General features: G+C 37.1%; 1 long non-coding RNA gene across 1 annotated transcript; it reads right to left on the bottom strand.

Annotated features, from left to right (window-relative positions):
• Nucleotides 1-247: 247 nt before the first annotated feature.
• On the bottom strand, nucleotides 248-15532 carry LOC141585174 (uncharacterized). The gene is made up of 3 exons (XR_012518553.1): nucleotides 12608-15532; nucleotides 3282-3445; nucleotides 248-2182 (listed from the first exon to the last, which is right to left on the bottom strand). It is a non-coding gene; the product is annotated as an uncharacterized LOC141585174 (long non-coding RNA).
• Nucleotides 15533-20008: the final 4476 nt, after the last annotated feature.

Here is a 20008-nt window from a genome sequence, read left to right on the forward strand (position 1 = left end):
TGAGGCGGGTGGATCACGAGGTCAAGAGATCGAGATCATCCTGGTCAACATGGTGAAACCCCGTCTCTACTAAAAATACAAAAAATTAGCTGGGCATGGTGGCGCGTGCCTGTAATCCCAGCTACTCAGGAGGCTGAGGCAGGAGAATTGCCTGAACCCAGGAGGCGGAGGTTGCGGTGAGCCGAGATTGCGCCATTGCACTCCAGTCTGGGTAACAAGAGCGAGACTCTGTCTCCAAAAAAAAAAAAATATATATATATATATATAAATTGCATAGTCATCCTAGTTACAAAGCACATAGTAAACGCTCTGCAACCACTAGTTATTATGGTAACTTTGTTCTAGGCACTGGAAATAGAGCAGAGTAAGCAACAAGAACAAAACAATACTCCTGCCTTCATGGGGTTTCCATTTTAGTTGGAACAGGCAATCAATAATCAAAATCAGTTGGTATAAGATGTGCTAGATGGTGATAAATACTGCAGAGTGCAATAGCAACTAAATTCCTGGAAACTGCCTTAAAGCCTGTTGTCTTGAATGTGTCAGTAGAATCATTAAACTTGTCTGAATAGAGAGATATAATATGGCTCACAATTAAACAAAAGTGCCATTCTCAGGACCTGACTGCTAGATTGGGTGAGAGGAAGAGCCAAGAAAGTTGTGAACAGAACCAGTGTGAAGTCATTGCAGTAAATATTCCTTCCAGATGACAGACCTCCCACAATGTGTAATCTGACCCGCACCCCCCACAATGACTCCAGTTCTGTGGTAGACTGTTGGTTGTATTCCAAAATCCATTTTTCCTTCTTCCTAACAGTTGGCCACCCAGATAGAGACCCTATTTATGATTGATTGCTTTACAATACCTTAGCAAAGAAACAAATATAACCTTTTCCTAAAAGCAAAGTGCTTGTCCTTTTTTCTTCTGTCTAACCCTCCTGTGGGCTGGACGTGGCAATGACTGTGCTTTGACCAGTAAGACAAGATCAACACATTAAGATGGCCTTTCTCAGCATGGCTCCCAGATAATTCCCTTAAGAAAATTATGTGAGTGACTATTTTCTCAATTCTCCCAAGGACAGTACATAGTTACTACTTCTTTATCTGCATGGAAAATAAGTTAATATATTACATCACATAAAATGGATGCATTGGACACTAACCAGGGCTTGATTCTGTCCCAGAATAGATTCAGAAGAGACGGCAAAACTACAAAATGGAGGGAACCTGAATCCTTGAATTACCTTGTGGAGTAAAGCTACCCAGCCAGTCTAGACCTCCAGACATATCATTAGTCTTAAGGAAAAATAAAATTTTTATCTTAATTAGTCCTCTGTATTGACGTATATTTTTGTTATAACAGTATTTATTTTCCCTTCTATATATCCCTTTTTATTTCTTTTAAGGAGAATACACCTTATCGCACTGAAGTATATTGGGCTAGGGTAGATTGATCATTAGCTCATAAGTGGTTTGAATATTTAGGTATTTTTACTCTGAATGATTGATTTTGAATGATGACTGAGTATGGACTCTGAATCTAACTTGTTCTCTAATAAATCACAGCAAGATGAAGAAAGTAAATGATTTGTTTATCTTACCCATCTTCTTTAGCAACACCTCCACATTTGTCCCCAGTAATAGGTCTTGGTAGCATAACTGGCTGTGATGTAATAGAAAATGACCGCATGCATGAAGAAGGATAATAAAGATGGAGAAAATCTACAGAGTGCATAAAAGGGTAAGATGGAAGGTATAAGGAAGTGGTGATTATCAGAACAGAAAAGAGAGAAATAGTAACAAGGGAGAAAGGGGAGGAAAGCAGACCCAATCTCAGGAAACACTGTGAAAAAAGTAGTGAGAAATGAGAAACTTCCAGCATAGTAACTGTATTCAACGGGTGCGTCTGTGCTGTGGCAACACATAACTTCAAAGTCTCAGTGGCTTAAAACCATAGAAAATGTATTTCTTGCTCACACTACATATCCAACATAGATTCCGGGTAGGAGGTGGTATAAAGCTCTGCTGCATAAAGTCATCCAAGGACTTGGGTTAATGGATGTTCTATTATCCATCGATGCCAACATCTCAACAGGAGGCTTCAGATTTTGCTGCAGTCAGGTAAGTAAGTACTAGAGGGCATCGTGCCAAAAATGAAATTATCTTTTTGGGGGGTAAATACCTAGGAATAAAAAGAATAGGTCATATATATATATGATTTTAGGTGTATATTTAACTTTTTAAGAGACCACCAAATGGTTTTGCAAAGCGGTTGTACCATTTTACATTCCCAGCAACAGCATGTGAGAGTTCAGTTGCTCTACATCCTTTCCAACACTTGGAATGGCCAAACTTTTAAATTATGCATTCTAACAGATATATGGTGAGATCTCACTCACTTATTTCCATTTGCATTTCCCTGGCAAAGAATGATGTAGAACTTCTTTTCATGTGCTTATTTGTCATCGGTAATCTTTCTTGAAGTGTCTAGTTCTTTTTCTCATTTAAAAATGTCATTGTTTATGTTCTTCTTATTGAGTTCTAAGAGTTCTATATATTCTAGGTACAAGTTCTTTATCGTACATATAATTTGCAAATATTTTCTTCCTACGCGAGGCTTATCTTTTTATTTTCTTTTCTCGATAGTGCCATTGGAAGAGCAAATACTAACAGAAATACTTCCTTTGAGGCTGCTGAAATGTTAAAAATGTGAGCAATTTTGGAGTCCTTATATAATTATGCTAAGCTTTTTCATAACTCTATGCTCCACCCTCCCCACCCAGGTGATGACTGATGCTGTGATAAAAGTGCTTTTACTGCTTGGACACCTTATTTGATTTATTGCTGGAAAGACCCCGTGATGTGGGGGAAGCTTTCAGGCATCTCCTTGCTCAGCTCCTGAGAATGAGCTTAGTGATAGGGAGCTTTAAATTATTAAGAAGAAAGGGAAAAATAAAAGTAAACAGAGTGGAAAAATCAGGGGACAGTTATATTGAGGGAAGTGTTTAGATGGTTGATTTAAAATGATATAAAATTTTAGCACTGAGATCTTTGTTTCTTATACTAGTTTCCAAAAAGGTACCAGAGATCTTTGACAAAATGGATGATTCTAGAACTGGAACAAGGCATATATGAGAAGAGCCTGGAGCATCTTATAGTGCCAGAAAGTTAGAGAATGGTCAAACGCAATGATGGGCATATGTCAAAGGGACACAGAAGCCAGTTGAAAGAGCTCCTTGGATTACAACCCAATCGCAAAACAAATATCCATGAGTATTTACCGATGTCAGTAAATGAGTGAAAATCCTCAGTAAAGTACTGTCCAATGAATCCAGCAGCATATCAAAAATCTTATTCACCATGATCAAGTCAGCTTCATCCCTTGGATACAAGGCTGATTCAACATACGCATTTCAATAAATGTAATCCATCATATAAACAGAACCTATGATAAAAACCACATGACTATCTCAATGGATGCAGAAAGACCTTCAATAAAATTCAATACCCCTTTATGCTAAAAACTCTCAGTAAGCTAGGTATTGATGGAACATATATCAAAATAATAAGAGCTATTTATGACAAACCCACAACCAATATCAGAGAGGAATGGCAAAAGCTGGAAGCCTTCTCTTTGAAAACTGGCACAAGACAAGGATGCCCTCTCTCTCCACTCCTATTCAACATAGTATTGGAAAATCTGACCAGGACGATCAGGAAAAAGAAAGAAATAAAAGGTATTCAGATAGGAAGAGAGGAAGTCAAATTGTCTCTGCTTGCAGATGACATGATTGTCTATTTAGAAGACCCCATTGTCTCAGCCCCAAATCTCTGTAAGCTGATAAGCAACCTCAGCAGTCTCAGGATACAAAGTCAATGTGCACAAATCACAAGTATTCCTGTATGCTAATAATAGACAAATAGAGAGCCAAATCATGAGTAAACTCCCATTCACAATTGCTACAAAGAGAATAAAATACCTAGAAATACAACTTATAAGGGGGAGGTGAAGGACCTCTTCAAGAAGAACTACAAACCACTGCTCAAGGCAATCAGAGAGGACACAAACAAATGGAAAAGCATTCCATGTTCATGGATAGGAATAATCAATATTGTAAAAATGGCCATACTGCCCAAAGTAATTTATAGATTTAATGCTATCCCTATCAAGCTACCACTGACTTTCTTCAGAGAATTAGAAAACACCACTTTCAATTTCATATTAAATAAAAAAAGAGCCCGCATACCCAAGACAATCCTAAGCAAAAAGAACAAAGCTGGAGGCATCACGCTACCTGACTTCAAAGTATACTACAAGGCCACAGTAACCATAGCGACATGGTACTGGTACCAAAACAGATATATAGAGCAATGGAATAGAACAGAGACCTCAGGAATAATGCCACACATCTACAGCCATCTGATCTTTGACAAATCTGACAAAAACAAGCAACGGAGAAAGCATTCTCTATTTAATAAATGTTGTTGGGAAAACTGGCTAGTTATGTACAGAAAACTGAAACTGGACCCCTTCCTTACACTTTATACAAAAATTAACCCAAGATGGATTAAAGACTTTATTTTATTTATTTATTTTTTTTGAGACGGAGTTTCACTCTTGTTACCCAGGCTGGAGTGCAATGGCGTGATCTCGGCTCACCGCAACCTCCGCCTCCTGGGTTCAAGCAATTCTCCTGCCTCAGCCTCCTGAATAGCTGGGATTACAGGCACGTGCCACCATGCCCAGCTAATTTTTTTTTTTTTTTTTTTTTTTGTATTTTTAGTAGAGACGGGGTTTCACCATGTTGACCAGGATGGTCTCGATCTCTTGACCTCGTGATCCACCCGCCTCGGCCTCCCAAAGTGCTGGGATTACAGGCTTGAGCCACCGCGCCCGGCCGATAAAAGACTTTAATATAAGACCTAAAACCGTTAAAACCCTGGAAGAAAACCTAGGCAATACCATTCAGGACATAAGCATGAACAAAGACTTCATGACTAAAACACCAAAAGCATTGGCAGCATAAGCCGAGTTGACAAATGAGATCTAATTAAACTTGAGAGCTTCTGCACAGCCAAAGAAACTATCATCAGAGTAAAAAGGCAACCTACAAAATGGGAGACAATTTTTGCAATCTATCCACCTGACAAAGGGCTAATATCCAGAATCTAAAAAAAGGTAAATAAATTTACAAGAACAAAACAACTACCAAAAAGTGGGCAAAGGATATGAAAAGACACTTCTCCAAAGAAGACATTTATGTGGCCAACAAACATTAAAAAAAAAAAAAAAAAAAAAAAAAAGCTCATCATCACTGGTCATTAGAAAAATGCAAATCAAAAGCACAGTGAGATACCATCTCATGCCAGTTAGAATGGCGATCATTATAAAGTCAGGAGACAACAGATGCTGATGAGGCAGTGGAGAAATAGGAACGCTTCTACACTGTTGGTGGGAGTGTAAATTAGTTCAACCATTGTGGAAGACAGTGTGGTGATTCCTCAAGAATCTAGGACCAGAAGTACCATTTGACCCAGCAATCCCACTACTGGGTATATACCCAAAGGATTATAAATCATTTTCCTATAAAGACATGTACATGTATGTTTATTGCACCACTGTTCACAATAGCAAAAACTTGGAACCAACCCAAATGCCCATCAATGATAGACTAGAAAAAGGAAATGTGACATATATATACCATGGAATACTATTCAGACATAAAAAAGGATGCGTTTGTATCCTTTGCAGGGACATGGATGAAGCTGGAAATGGTAATTTTCAGCAAACTAACACAGGAACAGAAAACCAAACCCTGCATGTTCTCATTCATAAGTGGGTGTTGAACAACAAGAACACATGGACACAGGGAGGGGGACATCACACACGGGAGCCTGTTGGGAGTTGGGGGTTAGGGGAGGGATAGCATTAGGAGAAATACCTAATATATATTGGATGCAGCAAACCACCGGGGCACATGTATACCTATGTAACAAACATGCACGTTCTGCACATGTATCCCAGAACTTAGCATAATTTTAAAAAAGTTATTTCTGATATTTTTCAAATGGCATGAAAGGGAGGAGATAGACGGGGGAAGTTCTAAAGTGTTAATGGATCACTGTGAGAGATTAGGTCTTGTTCAGTTTGTCCTAACCTGAATTTTCAAATCTGAAGATCACACACACACACACACACACACACACACACTATCTCTTTAGAATCAGTGCTGATTAAAACAGTATAAAGTAAAGGAGAGGATTATGAGGAAGGTGAGTGACATGTGGTCCAATGTCTCTTGGCATAATTCCCAGCAGAAGACACAAGGCCATATGCATTAGTATGAGTAAAATGGTGAGGGATGATGAAGAAATATTATTGGGATTGCTGGACATTGGTGTTTAATCTACTGTCACACTTAAACCTGCCAATGAAAAGTAAAAGGGAAATATACTTAAATACAGAAAATTTGCAGGTGAAAGTGTGGCTGGAAGTAGATAAAATCATCCCTTGGTATCAGCAGGTGATTGGTTCCAGGACCCTGCTTTGAATACCAAAACATGTGGATTCTCAAGTCCCTCATATTAAATGAATTCTCAAGTTCCTCATATTAGTACAGTATTTATGAGTGAAAGTAATGTATGATTTTGTCTCAGTCCAACCAGAATATATTTTTTAAATGAGCATGATATCTGAATGGAGGACTCTTTCCTTACCCGATCCATTGGAAAAGGCTGTGCCAATCTTCTCTACATCCTGTTTTAATTGTTAAATTAAATGCTAAATGGGAACCCTTAGAATTGCTTAAGCATATTCAAATGGTTATTTTAAAACAATATAGGATTGGGGGGTTCAGTTTTAATTAAGAATGGGGGAATAATTTCACCTTTAATTAAGAATATGTTGGGGGAAGAATTTCAGCTTTAATTAAGAATCAGATACAGTCATGATAATGCCCACAGATTCCTTGTTTAATAATCTAGTATGGCCTAGAAGAAAACCTGATGGATCCTCGAGCTTAATTGTATATTATAGAGGACTGAATAAAGTGATCCTACCAGTAGCATCAGCTGTGCCCAAAAGAGTATCACAATTCAAGCTCTGCAAGAATCTAAAAGAGAGTAATATTCTGTTATCTATTTGCCCCAAACCTTATTTTCTATGTCAGGGAGAAAAGCAAAGCTAATATACATTCATGTGGGATGAATTCTAGTATATATTTACTATGTTCCCGTAGGGTTATTAAAATTTTTCTTTTTATCATGATGCTTGGGAAGAAGATACTTAGATTTGTTCAACTGGAAACTAACATTATTAATTTGAAGACCTAGCAGAGACTGAGTTACTGTATAATGCTTGTTAATCATATGAGGCTGATTAACCCAACTGAAGAACAGGGTCCAGAGCAAATGGTAAAATTCTTAGACATCACCTGAACAGCGGAGTTTAGAGGCATCCTTCAGATAACCAAAAATAAGTCATTGTCTCTGCCAGCCCCAAAGTGAAAGCAAGAGATGCAAAGATAGTTGGCTTGTCAAGATGGTGGAGAAATGACATACCCCTGTTAATAAAGTTATCGAGAAAAATGCTGAATTTGACTGAATTTTTGAGGAAGATAATACATTTGTGGTTTTTGTTTGTTTTTGTTTTATGTTTTTGGAAATTAAGAAGCCCCTGTAAAGCCCTTTGGGGCCTCAAGAGTCCCAAACGCAAGCGATTTGGGAAGTTTCTGCAACACACAAGCAAGCCATGCTGACTGGAGCCGCTGGCAAAAGCCTGTTACTGCCACTTCGTTGCTGCCTGTGGGATTTTCGTAATAAAAAGCTACCTGGCTGTAGCACCATTTAAAAGGAAATTGCTAGCTTGTTACCGGGTTTTAGTTGAAATTGCTTCTCTTACTGAAGGACATAAAATTGTTTTAAAACTCATAGCATCCTGTTTATATCATATCATTCCAGCAAGGAATGAAATGTACAGAATTTCCTCCTTGAATGGAAAGGAGAGATTCAAGAATGCGTGAGGGGGTTACCCGATACTGGCTAAACCTATAGTGGAATGGGCCCCTCTCCCTGGTCAGTGCAGCAGCAGCAGCTTACAGATGGCAGTTTAAGGGAGAAGGGCTGGCCCTCAGCCTGGGAAGCAGCAGCCCTGAAATCAGTTAGTGATTGCATGTTAGATGAAACGACCAAACAGAAATCTGCTCCAAGGCTAACACTGAGTGACGTTTCTCATGGCTTCAAAGAAAAACAGATACTAACAATACTGGTATGGCATGGACATTTACTGTTTTTACTGATTCTTCTTTAGTTGCCTGAAACATTGACAGGCAATGTAGCTTAGAAAAGGGACTTAGATGAAAAGTCCGTGGATGATATTTCAAAAACAAAACCAAAGAATCTAGTGTGGTGCACTATTATGGAAAACTTTGTGTATTTGAAAGGGAAAAATGAAAGTGGGACTTGTTGATGGCCATCGAAAGAACTCCCTTACAAATTCTCAAGAACACTGGAATCAAAAAACACATGTCCTTGCTCACTCTTTGGAAGAGGTTTCCTAGGTATACAAAATGAGTTGCCAAAAAGGCACTCAAGCAATTAATGAAACAACGGGCAGAAAAAGTATGTATGTCGTTATTGCCTTCAAAAGCTCCAAATGCTACTAACAGTTGTTCTGCTTGTCAACGGGAATATCAAAAGCTAAAAATGGCCATGGGCCATAAATGAGGATTTGAGAATCCCATAGAAAGCAAAGGGATTGCATTGGCCCGTTACTCACAGCTCTGGATGAATAATGATGGGTATTGACTGGGCAGTCAAGAGAGAAACTCATACTGAATTTGGGATTGTATGTCCGGTAACTGGAGGAAATACCTCTAACGTTAAACTTTGATAGTTTCTGTTGCTATGCCTTCAATTCACTAATCTTTCCTTCTGCAGTGTTCAATATAATCTGCTGATAACCTTATCAGTGTATTGTTCATCTCACACATTGTATTTTTCATCCCTAAAAATTTAGTGTCTTTTATATTTTTTGTATACCTTATTTACATGTTTTTATTTCATCTTTTTGGACATATGTAATCGAGAATTTTTGTTTTAGTGTCTTTGTCTATTAATTCTATAATCTGTATCATTTCTGGGTCCACTCCCATTGATCAATTTTTCTCCTAATTATGGATTGTATGTACCTGCTTCTTTGCATGCCTCGTAAATTTTTATTGGATGAAAGACATTCTAAATTTTGTATTCTTAAATGTTGATTTTTTTTTTTTTGGTATTTTTAAAAATAATTCTGACCTTTGTTCCTGGATTCAGTTAAGTTACTTGGAAACAGCTTGATCTTTTTAAGGCTCTTTTAAAGCTTTGTCAGGTGAGAACACAGCAGCCCTTATTCTAGAGCTAATTTGTCCCCACTATCCAGGGAGGGCATTTCTGAGTACTTTACCCAATGTCCTGTGAACAATGAGGTTTCTTCATTCTAGCTATGGGAAACATGACCCATTCCTTGCCCTGTGTGATCTCCGAGAACCATTCTGCAAGCTCTGACGGATGCCGGTGAATTTCACCCTCTCCACAGGTAGTTTTTTCACACACACGTGCTGATCAGTACTCAGCCGAGGATTTGAGGTCAATCTTCTGTGGCTCTTCAGAGCTCTCCATTTGTGCAGTATCTCTCTGCTGCCTGCTCTGTGAACTCTGTCTGCTTTGTACTCTTGAATGCTTAGTTCTGTCTCATCCCTTTAGAGTGACTGCGGGACCCTGTTTCAATTCTTTCTTTCCATGCTACCACCTGGAACCTTCATCCAGGTAGTAAACAGCGGTGATCACAGGACCCATCTAATCTGTTTCTCTTCTTTCAGGGACCGCTGTCCTGTGCCGTCTAATGTCTAATGTCCAAAAACTGTTGTTTTTATTTATTTTGTCTGATTTTTCATTTGTGTAAGGTCTGAGGATAAATCTGATCCCATTAGTCCATCATAACCAGATCTGAAAATCTTGTCCCTAATTTTCATCACTAAAATACACTCAAAAACTTTTTTCTTTATCCATAATTAATAAAGGTATGTAATCATTCATTGGATTAATATGTTTTGTTCTATAGCATATCCATTTAACCCATGCTGTCCAAGGTATTTCTTCATCTATTTCTCTTGCTAATACTTGTGAGACCAAAATATGTATCTTATTAACATTTCTCAGCTGGACCTTGATAGCTAAAGATACCTTGTTAAGGAGGTGTCTTATTTACTATATTCATATTTATTTACTATATTTGTAAAAATAAGACCGTCAAGATTTAGAAAAAACAAAAGGAAATGATAAAAGACCACTCAGGTAAATAATAAATATTTTATATTTTATTCAGTCTCTAAAAGGAGGCTCATTTTGTAACATACAAAAGTGGACTAGCTCATAAAATAGATTTAAAATGAACAACAAAAAAAGAAAAAATAGATTTAAAATAAACTATTTAAAAAATTTTATCTTTACACCAAGGCCAAAGTTAAATCTTTTTATTTTTTATTTTTATTTTTTTATTTTTTTAAGGGCTCTTGAGGTGATTTTATTTTATTTTACTTTATTTATTTTATTGCATTTTAGGTTTTGGGGTACATGTGAAGAACGTGCAAGATTGTTGCCTAGGTACACACGTGGCAGTGTGATTTGCTGCCTTCCTCCCCTTCACCTATATCTGGCATTTAGTTAAATCTTTTTAAATTTATGTATATATAGTTAGTACTTAGTACATATAAAAATTCAAGAGCATTGGTAATAAAAGAAAGCATCAGTTACCAAGTAAAATAGCAAAAAGTACAAATAGGTAATTATTTAAAGAGGAAAGAAAAATAGAAATAAAGAGAATATTAGATAATCTTACTAAGAATGAAAAACACAAAAATTAGAAGAGCATCAAATAATCAGTTTTTTGCAAGCTTGACTCCCTATGAAAAGAAAAAGAAAACAAGAGAATCCGTTTTTACCTTGAACTTTGAATGATAAATCCTAAGTGATAAATGTCAGTTCTGTGAAATGTATTCATGTATACAGCTTGTAAGGGTGAACAGTTAAATACTTATAAAACAACATTATAATTCTTATTAAAACTGTAAAAATGTTTCTGCCTTTTGAATCTGCCTTTTGAATCAACTGCATCCGAAGAATCATGCTAAATAAACAATTTTGAGGGCAGGCATGTCGGCTCATTTCTATAATCTCAGTGCTTTGGGAGGCCAAGGCGAGAGGATCACTTGAGGCTAGGAGTTCGCCACCAGCCTAGGCAGCATGGTGAGATTCCATCTCTACAGGAAATTCTAAATTAGGTGGCCGTAGTGGCACTCCTGCAGTTTTAGTTACTCATGAGGCTGAGGCGGGAAGATCGCTTGAGCCCAGAAGTTGGAGGCTGCAATGAGCCATAATTGTGCCATTGCACTCCAGCTCGAGCGACAGAATGAAACCCTGTCTCAAAAAAATATATGTATATATATATTTAACACATAAAACATGTAAATATATAAATATATATAATTTAAAGGACAATACATCTATATTCATGAAGTTATTCAGGTTAACATTTTTTAAACTGTGATAAAAGCATAAATGTATAATCTTTGTGTGTATATTCATATTCACACACCAAAAAATAGAGAATATATATATATACTCTGCTTTTGGCTCTTTAAATTAATCTGACTCAGCCAACGTGCTACATGCTTACTTCCTAATGTATATGATGAGCATTCCCCAAGGCAGTTTAAGGCAGTTACCTTGTACTTGATTTTGCTCTAACACTGTCATTGTCTGAATGTGAGGGACTGGGTCCAGTCTCTCTCTGGTCCTGTAGCTGGTCTCATGCTGTCCCATTTTCTTGCCTACCTCATCCTTACACCACTCTAAAAGTGCCTAGTTCAATCTGCACATCTTCCACAAAGCCTTCCTGGGGTGATTTAGCCTGCCTGTATTTTTCACCTCTAGCAATTTTTGATAGCATGAAAACTTATTTTCACTAGAATATGTTTGCTGGTTTAGATGTTTATGTTTAAGACTCTTTTCAAACTGATATATCTAAATTAATTAACATAGTTCTCATACTGTCTTTTTTTTTTTTTTTTCTGAGACGGAGTTTGGCTCTTGTTACCCAGGTTGGAGTGCAATGGCGCGATCTCGGCTCACCGCAACCTCCACCTCCTGGGTTCAGGCAATTCTCCTGTCTCAGCCTCCTGAATAGCTGGGATTACAGGCACGCACCACCATGCCCAGCTAACTTTTTGTATTTTTAGTAGAGACGGGGTTTCACCTTGTTGACCAGGATGGTCTTGATCTCTTGACCTTGTGATCCACCTGCCTCGGCCTCCCAAAGTGCTGGGATTACAGGCTTGAGCCACCGCGCCTGGCATATATGCTATTTTCATATGCCTGTCTCCTCACTGGTTCTGTTTACTTCAAGGTCACTGAGGATCTTACCTTAGATTGTCCTAAGCTATGTGTAATAGCTCTTTTTCTATCAAAAGCCTTATTTATGCTTTATTGTGGACCAAGTTCCTATCTTACTTCTTGTAGGAAATGTTACTATGGCAATCTTATTCTTTGTGCTCATAACCATACGTACCACTTCTCTGGAACCTTGTAGTGTAGTATAAACAGAGAGAGCATTTCTGAAAAAAAGCAGAAAATCTGTATTGAAATTCTACTTCTATCATGCACAAGCTCTCATATCTAGAGCAGGTCTTATCTTTTCTACCTTGGTTATATGTTAACTGTTGAGCTACCCTCAATATTCTTTTTGTATTTCTCACATAGTAATCACCAGCATCCTTGTTGATCTGATAAGAACCCAGGGAATAAAGGAAACTAACATTGATTACATACCTATTGCCAGGCTCTTTCTGGTATGTGCTGTTAAAAGCATCATTTCATACCAAGCTCTCTTTAGTATCTAAGAAGGAAGGAAGGAAGTTCCAGTTCAGCGCTTACTGATTCCTGCTCCAGTAACACTTCTCTGGCATCTGGGTTTCTGTGTCAACCCCTCAGCTGCCAGTTGAATAGATGGCCATCCCATTTGGTAATAGGATTATTTCTATTAATGGCAAGTGGAATCATTTATTTAGAAAGGGATATTTAATACAATTATACAATGTTTGGCTTGGAAGGAATTTAGAATAACATATTTGAAGATTAATTTTCCATATGGAAAACCGCAACTCCCCAATAGATGAAGTCACTTACCCCATATTTCACTAGAGACAGCTGAGAGGAAGAAAAGAAATAAGATTACCTGAGATGAATCTGGGTAATTCCAACGAGGTCTGTGATTTTAGTCAAATAATTTAATTTCTCTAAGCTTCAATTTCTTAATCTGTAAAATAAGACTGGTATACTTTCCTAAGGAGAAACATAAACTCACATATTAGGTAACTTACATCTGTCACCTGCACATCTGACTATTGACAAGGCTTACAAAATCATTTAGGTTTCATGACTTTATTTGTTGTTGCTTTCGACTCAATTTATGAAAAAGGTAACTGCATTTTTTACTTTATTTGTATCTTTTCTCATATTTTAAAATTCATTTCCTTTTCTTTCTCCAAGCCTGCTTCTTCACTAAGTTCATGCTCACCTCACAGTCTCAAGATGCTAAAAAGATACTTCTTTTTTACATTGACATTTTGGGCTTTCATGAGGAGAACATTGAAAAATACAGGAAAAATCGATGTGCATGTCTTTTAGATAAATATTCTGTTGCTTTTTTCTAAAGAAAAACCTACGACCTGGTAAAGCTCCGTTTCAGTTCTCCCAGTTTAATAAATCATTTTTCTGCACCCAGAATTACAGTGGTTTGTGGACAGAAACATAATTAGAAGTCTCAGTAACAGTAATATCTCATAAAAAGGAAGCAATAAATGATTATACATTACACATGATTCATAGTCATCTAATCTCAGTCCTTTTTTTTTTTTTTGAGACGGAGTTTCGCGCTTGTTACCCAGGCTGGAGTGCAATGGCATGATCTCGGCTCACTGCAACCTCCACCTCCTGGGTTCAGGCAATTCTCTTACCTCAGCCTCCTGAGTAGCTGGGATTACAGGCACGCGCCACCATGCCCAGCTAATTTTTTGTATTTTAGTAAAGACGGGGTTTCACCATGTTGACCAGGATGGTCTCGATCTCTTGACCTTGTGATCCACCCACCTTGGCCTCCCAAAGTGCTGGGATTACAGGCGTGAGCCACTGCGCCCGGCCAATCTCGGTCTTTAATTCATAGGAATGTCTTTTTAGAAGCAGAAATGTGTACAGGTTTACAGAAAATCAGTTTCCGAGAGTTGGTTCATATCCAGTTCAGAGCACATGGGGAGAGAAAAACACCCTGTGCAAGGTGAGCAAACTTCAACCAGAGGATTATGAGTTAGTCTGTGCCATAGCCGGTTTCACTAGAGAAACCCTTATGTCCTATCAACCTGTTGGTGTGGGTGACATTTCAGCAATTTTTTGTTTTGGCCTTTTGAGATCCTATACTAAATGGGACATGTGTAACTTTGGGTGTCTGTAACAGTGAAGGACACCTCCGCTTAGTCAGTGGATGTAGGCCAGGAAGGAACAGAATGGGCAACCCGTAAGCTCTTATTTAAAGGCTCTTAGTCGTGATGTTGGGGACTGGAGCATGGAGTGTTGCCCCAAAAGGCAGGGCCTGCACATCCATGAGGCGTTAGAAAGGCATAGAACAGAAACAAAGTGTCTATCCAAGTTTCTAACAAACAGGGACCAGGGACAAAGTAATATTTACTGCTAAAGCACACTTCAGCAATTTCATAATTGTACCTAGGAATAGGCCTCCTCTGAGAATTTATAGCACTACTGAAAACAGATGCCACAGTCCGCTCCCTATGGGGTCTGCGACTTCCACTGTTATTGATGAGAACTTTTAATTACTTCATTAACTTTACTCTCCTGTTTTTCCTCCCTTCAACTTCAGACAAAAATTACAGTCTTTAAGAAGTTACAGTCCTGAGGCTCTGCACCTGCCCTCAATTAGAATGGAGACAGTAGACGACAAATATGTCAGAGCCCTAGAGGGTGGCAGTTGCCTCTGGCAAGCAGGAGGCCCAGGGAGAGTTGCGAGTAGGAATTCCAGCCTCTTCTCCCAAGCGCAAGTCTTGTCTGGGCAATACCTGAAGTTTCAAATTGCTGCCTGAAAGTTGATGCTGAATAAAGTCAAAAGGTCATAAAGTAAAAGTTAAAGGCTAAAAAACTTTGACTCACCAAGCCAAAGCCATAAACTCATTTTGTAAACTCAGTTTTTAAAAAATGGTCAATCCAGCCGGGCACGGTGGCTCAAGCCTGTAATCCCAGCACTTTGGGAGGCCGAGGCGGGTGGATCACGAGGTCAAGAGATCGAGACTATCCTGGTAAACATGGTGAAACCCTGTCTCTACTAAAAATACAAAAAATCCCAGCTACTCAGGAGACTGAGGCAGGAGAATTGCTTGAACCCAGGAAGCGGAGGTTGCGGTGAACTGAGATCACGCCATTGCACTCCAGCCTGGGTAACAAGAGCGAAACTCCGTCTCAAAAAAAAAAAAAAAAAAAAAAAAAGGTCAATCCAGTTGAAGACAAAAACACAAACTCTGCAAATACTTTTTAGACTAAATTATTCATCTTTACTTACTGGTCAATTTATTTAAAACAGAAAAACATTTTCAGATACTATTTCAGTTGAACCATTCTGGAAGCACAAACGGATAAAAACACCAATTCTCTTTCTCTCTGAAAAAGGACAAAACTATTAAATGAGACAGTCCATTTTTTCCCAGTCCTTCAACATGTAAGTGCCAGCAGACATTCATGCATTCTCAAAGTCCAAAGGGCTATCAGCTCACTGTGGAAAAAAATAACTCTCATGAAGAAAGTGTGTTTGGGAAAGGAACAATGGTGATCATTTCCATTATAAAAGAAGTCAGGGCATCACAAAGTAACTAGGCATCTCAAAAAATAAATAAGAGGGACTGAAAGGAGGAAAAAGGGAAAAGTTTACCTACTTTACAATTTGTCGAGAGTCTTTGAAACAATTTTTGGACAAAGGAGGGATGAATCCTATTATGGGGGTTTGAAAATATTGTTCTTAGACCCAGTGAAATTAAATTGTATTTTAAAATTTTAGAATGTGACAAGATTCTGGGAAAAAAAAAATTCTGCTATAAAGGAGGTTTTGTTTTGTTTTGTTTTTGTTTTTGTTTTTGATACGGAGTTTCGCTTTTGTTACCCAGGCTGGAGTGCAATGGCGCGATCTCAGCTCACCACAACCTCCGCCTCCTGGGTTCAGGCAATTCTGCGTCAGCCTCCTGAGTAGCTGGGATTACAGGCACGCGCCACCATGCCCAGCTAATTTTTTGTATTTTTAGTAGAGACGGGGTTTCACCATGTTGACCGGGATGGTCTCGATCTCTTGACCTCGTGATCCACCCGCCTCGGCCTCCCAAAGTGCTGGGATTACAGGCGTGAGCCACCGCGCCCGGCGCTTGTTCAAATCTTTTGCCAGTCATTTTTAGCTAGGTTGTGGAAGTTACTGATATATTCTGAATATGAGTTAGTTCTTTGTTGAATATATGTTTTGCATAATCTTCTTCTACTCTGTTTTTCACACTTTGAGTTGTGTATTTTGATTAATAGAAGTTATAAATTTTAATGAAGTCCAATGAATTAAAATTATTTTTTGTGTAGGTGATTTTGTGTATTAAAAAAAAATACATCTTTTTTTGTACTTCAAGTCTACCAAGGTATGATCTAATTTTTTCATCTAAAGCTTTATTGTTTTACTTTTTCCATTTTAAGTATATTATACATCTGAATTTGATTTTTGTATAGTTGTAGGGTAGGCATAAGAATTCATTTTTAAATATGGTTATCTAAATGAGCATATATTGGAAAGTTTATCTTTTTCTCTCTGTATGGCAGTATCACTTTTCTCATAAATATGAGTCTTTTTCTGGATTCCATAATCATCTATTGCTTTACTTATCTATATTTATGTTAAAACTACGCTGTCTAAAATATTGTCATTTTATAATAGATCTTAATATCTAATATTATAAATTTCCCACTTTACTCTTATCCATAAAGATTACCTTGTCTATTTTTCACCATTTTGCATTTACATATATATGTTGAAATAACATTGCCAAATATGTACGCACACACACACTCACACACACGATTTTACAGAAACTTTCACTGAAAATATTTTGCATTTACAGATCAATTTGTAGAAAACTGGTATCTTTAATATACTGAGTATTTTGGTCAGTAAGCATGTATTTTTCTCTATTTCAGTCTTCTTAAATCTGTTTCAAAAATAAATTGTTTTGTGCGTGGAAGTCTTGCAAATACTTCTTATATTTTTTCTACGTATTTTATCTTTTTAATGCGAATGTAAATGATGTCATTAATTAAATGTTATTTCCTACTTATTTGTTGCCAGCCTGTAGAAATATGCTTGATTTTTTAATAGTTCTATAGAGATACAAGTTATAGACCATATAATTTACCAATTTAAAGTACAGAATCCAATGGTTTTTTCTAAAGGGTTGGGTTGTGTAATCAGAGCAGCAATCCAATTTTAGAACATTTTGTCCCCCTCAAAAGAAACCATGTATCCATTATCAGTCAATTCATAATCTTCCTCTATCCATCTACCTCCTTCCCCTACCTAAGCCCTCAAAAGCTACTAGTCTATTTTCTGGCTGTATGAATTTGTTTATTCTGAATATTTCACACATATGGGATCATATGTGAGCTTTTCTTTTTTCATTTAGCATACCGTTTTCAAGGGTCATCCACATTGTAGCATGTACAGTACTTCATTGCTTTTTATTGTCAAGTAATATTCCATAGTATAGATATACCTCATTTTATTTATCTGTTGATCAGATGTACATTTGGGTTGTTTCAACGTTTTGTTAGTACAAATAACACATGCACGCATGATTTTTTGTGTGGATATATGTTTTTATTCTTCTTGGATACGCTTGTAGGACTTGAATTGCTGGATAATATGTTAATTCTATTTTAAATATTTTAAAGAATTGCCAAACTGTTTTCCAAAGCAACTGCACCATTTACATTCCCACCAGCAACGTGTTTGGGTTCCAATTTCTCCACACCTTCAGTAGTATTTGCTAGTATCTGTCTTTTTTATTATAGCCGATAAATGGGCGTGAAGTGGTTTTCAATTGTTTTGATTTGCTTTTCCTTATAACGAATGATGCTGGGCATCACTTCGTGTGCATGTTATCTATTTGTATTTTTTTTTTCTTAGTTGAAATGTCAGCTCAAGTCTAATTTTTAATTGGGTTATCACCTTTTATTATTGAACTGAATGAGTTCTCATATATTCTGGGTACAAATCCCTCATCACATGTGTTTTGCAAATGTTTTCTCCCATTCTGTGGGCTGACTTTTCACTTTTTCATTGCATTGTAATCAGTTTTCATTTTGAAATAGTACAACTATTTTTGTTGTTGTTGTTACTTGGTTGGACTTTTGCTTTTGTGTCTAAGAAAACAGTAACACAAGTCATGAGTATTTAATTTCTGTGTTTTCTTAATTTTTTTAATTGACAAGTAAAAACTATATGGTATACAGCAGCATATTCTGAAATATGTATACATTTGGAATGGATAAATTGAGCTAAACCATATGCATTATATCATGTATTTATCATTTCTATGGCAAGAACACTTATCTACTGATTTGGCAATTTTCAGGTATTCAGTATATTATTAACTAGCCACTACAATGGCTAGTTAATAATGTGCATCTCTTGAACTTACTCCTTTTTTTCTAACTGACATTTTGTGAACTTTGACCAGTTTCTCCTCAATGTCCTCACCTCCCAGCTTCTGATAACCACTATTCTAATCACTGTTTCTATATGTTAGATGTTTTCAGATTCCACATATAAGTGAGATCACAGAGTCTTTTTGTGCCTGATTTATTTCACTTCGCATAATGTCCTTCAGTTTCATTAATGTCACAAATGACAAGATTTCCTTATTTTGTTTAAGGCTAAATAGTGTTCCAGTGTGTCTATATACCATATTTTTTAATCCATTCATCCACTGATGGGCACTTAGGTTGATTCCAGAACCAGAAGTGTAGATATCCAAAGAGAGAATCTGATATGATTTTACATCCTTCGGAATATATATCTAGTAGAGGGATTGCTGGATCCTGTGGCGGTTTTGATTTGAGGAACATCCTTACCATTTTTTATAATGGCCGTACCGATTTGCATTCCCACCAACGGAGTACAGGCGTTCTCTTTTTCCACATCCTACCAATAGTTTTATTCTGTATTAACCAGTCTAACAGGTGTAAGATAGTATCTCATTATGGTTTTAATTTGCCTTTCTATATTGATTAGTTATATTGAGCTCTTTTTTTTTTTTTTTTAATAAACCTGTTGGCCGTTTGTATGTCTTTTGAGAAATGTCCTTTCAGGTCCCTTGCCCACTTTTTATTCACCTTTTTTTTTTTTTTTTTTTTTTTTAACCTTTGGATTGTTTGAGTTCCTAATATATTTTGAACATTAATCCCTCAACAGATGTATGATTTGCAAATGTTTTCTCCCATTTCATAGGTTGCCTTTTTATTCTGTTGATTGTTTTCTTCACTGTGCTAAGCTTTTGAGTTTAATGTAGCCCTCTTATTTATTTTTTATTTTCTTGCATGTGCTTTAGAGGTGATATTAAAAAACCTTTATTCAGACAAATGTCATGGAGCTTTTTCTGTTTTCTTTTCTTTTAGTATTTTTACCTTTTCAGATCTTCGGTTAAGGTCTTTAATCTTTTTTGAGTTGAGTTTTATACATGGTGCAGGTGAAGGTCTAATTTCATTCTTCTGCAAAGGATGTCCAGATTTTTCAGCACCGTTTATTGAAGAAACTGTCTTTTCCCCATAGTGTGTTTTTTGCATCCTTGTGGAAACTCAATTGACTGTAAATGTGTGGATTTATTTT

Source organism: Saimiri boliviensis, chromosome 7, assembly GCF_048565385.1.
Source record: "Saimiri boliviensis isolate mSaiBol1 chromosome 7, mSaiBol1.pri, whole genome shotgun sequence".
NCBI classification, from domain to species: Eukaryota; Metazoa; Chordata; class Mammalia; order Primates; family Cebidae; genus Saimiri; species Saimiri boliviensis.